Source organism: Tenrec ecaudatus, chromosome 13, assembly GCF_050624435.1.
Source record: "Tenrec ecaudatus isolate mTenEca1 chromosome 13, mTenEca1.hap1, whole genome shotgun sequence".
NCBI lineage: Eukaryota > Metazoa > Chordata > Mammalia > Afrosoricida > Tenrecidae > Tenrec > Tenrec ecaudatus.
Window position 1 is genome coordinate 47,136,618 of NC_134542.1, and position 5,135 is coordinate 47,141,752.

Below are 5,135 nucleotides of genomic sequence, written 5' to 3' on the forward strand. Positions count from 1 at the left end.
TCAGATGGTTGCTGACTCAATCAGAAACCCTGAACCAGAATCACCCAGCCAAATGATTCCCAAATTCCTGACTCACAAATATCATCAACACTGAATACTATATGTAAGAGATAATAAATACCTATTGTTCTTTAAAGCCACTAAGGATTAGGGTAATTTGCCATATAGCAACTCAAACACATATAATAAAGATGTTTGAATATTAAATTCCACTAATTTCCCTGGCTAATATAAATTCAGTTATAAAATGCTAAAAGGAGTTTGGAATAACCTTCAAAATATTTCTCTACAAAATCAGTGCTGGTTATGGTTAATATGTGGACCTATTCACACACACAAAAATGTATTAACTCAAAAAAAAGGCGAATTCATGATTTCAAGAAATATTATTCACTTGTTTGAAAAACAGAATAGTGTTCTTGAAAATGCATATTTGATATAAAGACTATCTAAAGTAAAGTACACCATGCACTATAGATTTTCAGCAATACACTGTTGGTGTATTTTGGGTTTGTATTTTTCTTTCCTTCAAATGATCCTGGTCTTTCTGTTGGAGCCATCTGGCAATACTATTTCCAAACATGCATTGGAAGTTCCAGAACGGAACTTCACATGGGGCTATGCAAATAAGGTCAAGGATAGTTAGAGCTATAAACTAAAAGTGCTGAAGATTTCAGTTGGACAGAAGTTCTTCTATTTGCCAAGCATTGTGCTAGTGCTTGGGAGAATAATAGTCAGTCAAGTGTGGATTTTAAGCAAACTAAAAGGATCTGAGCACTCTTCTCAAGTGTTGAAGGCATTTTTACAAGGGACTGATGAATTCAAGAAGGATGTGGGACAGAATGAAAATGATGGTCACAAAGGACTAAATTTATCAAAGAAGAGCCCAAAAGCCAGCCAAGGTTTATATAACTTCCCTGCTGAAGCGATGGTGGAGATTCAGTTGACATCTGTAGCACATTGCCTATCAATTTTAGATTTTCTCTATGTAGTTATTATGTTAATTATTGAGTAAAGTCAACTCTCAATTAGCTCTCATTCTATTGGCTCGGGTCCTGTCATTCTTGGCCATTTTTGTTTTCCAAATGAACTATACTTGGAGCACATTTTTTACAGATATATTTAAACTCAGTCAGACTGGTTGGGCTTTTCAACCTTTATAATTAGAACAACGAATTGTTCAGATGCACATACGCAAAATCCTCCTCTGAAGGAGTGGCTCTACAGAAAAACCTTGTATATACACGCAAGATTGCCTGTAGATGTCCTTTGATGTGCTGCTTTTAATAGATAATATTTAGAAGCACTAATGGGGGATAAAGCATGATTTCTTTTTAAATTGAACTGTGAGGATCACTCTCTTTTTAAGATTCACCTGATCTTGCTTTCTTACTATTCAAATTATCTTTAGACTCAAGTTATCTAGGTCCAGGAGAAAAAAAAATTCTATTTTTTATTGGATTTACCTTAGATTTATATATTAACTTCAGAGAATTGATGTTTATCTGAGGTTAAACCATCCTATGCAAGAAAGAATGGATTTCCACTTGTCACATTTTTTACTTTATTTGACTTTCATATAGTTAACGAGGCCACTATGAGTCTGTTGGTGTGGGCGGGTAAGGGTGACGAGCGCACATATGACCAAGTTCTCTCAAGCAGAGCCATTGTACTGAGTTCCAGTGTGGGTGCATGGTCCCGTCTGAACCAATGAGCAGCAGTTTGAAACCTGCTATCTGATAGATTAAAAAGAGAAAGGTTCTTTCTATAGCGTTACTAACATGATAGAATGTAAGCCTTCGGTGGCATAGAAAGAATGTAAGATCAAAGCTAACCCAAAGAAGAGAATCGCTCAGATGATGGAGTGAACAAGATTCCTGAACAATTTTCACATACTCAGAGTGCCACCTTGCTTGACCTTGGAGTCAACACATTTCTCTTCTTTGTTTAAGCGATACGGAGTTGAATTGATAGGACTTACACCTGAGACCCATAACCTGGCTCATAGAAGGCTGCTTGTTATTGCAGACCGGCATTCTCCTCTCGCAAAACCTTTCTGTCTTCTCCCTTGATCATTCTCTTCTCTCTTCCTTGGAATCAAGTCTTGAGATAGGGAAAGGGCATCGTGAGAAATAGCTAAGCCCTTTACTCCCCAGAAAGAGCTCAGAAATAAGCAATTCAAGCACATCGCTTTCCCTGAAAACCCCTGCTTCTATAGCTGGACAAGGGGATCTTTGCACACGTAATTAGTTACAGTAAGGATGTTAGCTTAGGAAGAAATAGCCTGTCCAGACTTACTCATTTCCAGCCACTAGAAACGGTTTCATATGTATAAGTCGCCTGGTAACAGTGGAGCTGACATGCCCCCCCCCTTTTTTTAACATAAAGATCAGCTTCCTACTTATTGCTTTACAAAGCAGAGATACATTTTGTAACTGATTAAACAGATAAAGGACAGAAGGGGTGAACCTGGAGCTATTTGCTCTAAGCAGCTTAAATGTGTGCAACCCAAAGCTACATGATAGCTTTAATATACCTGTCCTCATTTCGCATATTCGCCGCCTTATTGCTTTAACCACCACGCAGGAAGCGCCCCGCAATCCAACAAACCCACCAAATGTGCAGTGCGCCATTTCACAGCGGGAGCCCCAGCTTCGCCCAGCATGGGGTTCTGCCTCTCAAGGATGTGAAAAGCCTGTGGCTGCTGATGCCGCAGACTCACTTTTTAGCTGATGCTGCAGCCTTCTTACATTCAGGATAAGCAATTTCTATTCCTTGATTTTCTCGCATGGATTTCGGAAATGGTTAATACTAACTTGGCACAGCCTAGCCATCCAAAATTCCTGAAGAAATGATAGTTTATCCTTGGAAACACAAAGTAAGGTTGTAAACACGTTTCAAGATTCGGCTTTCAACCTTGCGCTCCATATTCAAACTCCATATCTGAGTCCATTGGCAATGAGCGGTCTTACTTCTCTGCAGTAGCGTAGGCTGCACTTGCCCTTGCAAACAGGGACCAGCCTCGCCAGAACGCTGTAAATTACTGCTTGTTCCTGTCCAAGCCCTCTATCAGTAATTATTAAGTACTTATTATGTATTCAACTTCTTGAATTCTGCCCTAAAATCCATTCTCTCATTCCAGCTGAATTCCCCCCTCTATTTTCACTCCCTCGCTTCTTTCCTTCTTTCTTTATGTTCAAAGCCTCGTGCGGAGCCCCGAGTTTAATTTTTGGTCTGTGTGCGACCATTCATTTTATGATGGCGTTCAATAAACAAGTTACAGGTATGTCAACTTGACCCTCATGGGGCCACCTGTGGCGTAGTGGGTTCTCTGCTGGGCTGCTAACCAGAAAGTTAGCAATTAAACCACCAGCAGCTTATTGGGGAGAAAGGTGAGTCTTTCCACTCCCATAAGGCATTAGTTTTGGAAACGCCAAGGGTATTTCTACCATGCCCTATGGGGCTGCTGGGTACTGGAATCGATGATAGCAGTGAGGTTGGTTAGATGGTTTTCATATGTGTGAAGGAAGTCCATTTGTAGCAGGAAAAAAAATAATTCCTCTTTTTGTTAGTTTGCTGTCCCCTCAGCTTGAGATACAGCTGCAAACCTGTATCTCAATGCTCCTAATGAACTTCCTCAAAAGTGTCCTTCCACTCAGCCCAGCCGAGGGGCTGTGGCAGCAGCAGCAGTCAAACAGTGAGGTGGTGTTGGATGGAAAAGGTCACCCTTCACATCGCTGAGAGCAGCCTGTCATGGGGAGATGGCTCTGGATTAGGACTCTCAATAAAACACCTACCACCAGTTCACATGCTGTGTCCAGGGGCCTCAAAGCTTAGCATGAGACTATTTATGTATATGCTATGGGGATTTGAAATTTGGAGAATCAAAAGAATCTGTTGCTACTGAAGACGAAGACAACAGTGATGATGGTGTTGAGCCTATTGCTGAATTTAGATTTGTGCCCAGTGACAAACCAGCATTCAAAGCAAAGTGCACCACAATGTATGAATGCCCAGCTTTGCATCCAGATCCCAAAAATGAAGATGCAGATGATTATGGTGGAGAAGAGTATGCTGTGGCAGCATATCTACAAGGGGAGGGCGACATCCCGACATCTTATGCCTGTGAAGAAGGATTATCCCATTTAACAGCAGAAGGCCAAGTCACATTGGAGAGATTAGAAGGAATGCTTTCTCAGACTGAAAGCAACCAATAGGACATGTTTGGAGTGCGGATGGAGGACTCAATAAGCGATTTTGAAGATGGGATGGAGATAGATACCACACCCACAGTTGCTTGGTAACTTGAGGATGCGGATGCTAGGCACCAAAACTTACTTTAAGACTCTGCCTATATCACACCATTCCTCTAGTTCTTTAATGCTTCATCACCCACCCACCCCACTGTCATGACCCCAGTGCTATCTCACAAATCTGGCTAGACTAGAGCATGTGCACTGGTACAGATAAGAGCTCTCAACACAGAACCCAGGACAGATAAACCCCTCAGGACCAATAATGAGAGTAGTGACACCAGGAGGGTAGGGGGAGGTGTGGGGGAAAAGGGGAGAAAGGAGAACCAATCACAATGATCAATGTCAACATGGCCCCCTGCCCCAGGGGAACACACCACAGAAATGTTGGTGAAGGAGGACAGCAGACAGTGTAAAATATGAAAATAAAAATTATTTATAAACTACCAAGGGTGGGAGGGTGGGGGAGGGAGGGGAGACAAAGACGAGCTCATATCAAGGGTTCAAGTAGAAAGAAAATGTTTGGGAAATTATGATGGCAACATATGTACAAATGTGCTTGATATAATTTCTATATGGATTTTTATAAGAGCTTTAAGAACCCCCAATAAAAATGATTTATTAAAAATTTTTTAAAGATTCTTCCTATAACTGTAGGAGAACTTTGGGCCTCTTACACTATGGAGTCAGCCTTGATAAAAGACTTTTCATCTCCAAAACTCACCTCAACTAGTTTTTTCTTGTCCCCAGCAATAAAGACTTATACATTGTATTAACAAACACAACTAAGAGAGTATTTGTAGTGTATTGTATTTTCTGAATCGTTATCCTCCGAGTAGGCCTATAATATCTACCTTTTTCTATAGGTTAGTAGCCTGGTGA

At 40.9% G+C, this 5,135-nt stretch overlaps 1 pseudogene; it reads left to right on the top strand.

Annotated features, from left to right (window-relative positions):
• The first annotated feature begins 3,627 nt into the window (after nt 1–3,627).
• Nucleotides 3,628–4,343, top strand: LOC142423933 (methylosome subunit pICln pseudogene; annotated as a pseudogene).
• The last annotated feature ends 792 nt before the right edge of the window (nt 4,344–5,135 follow it).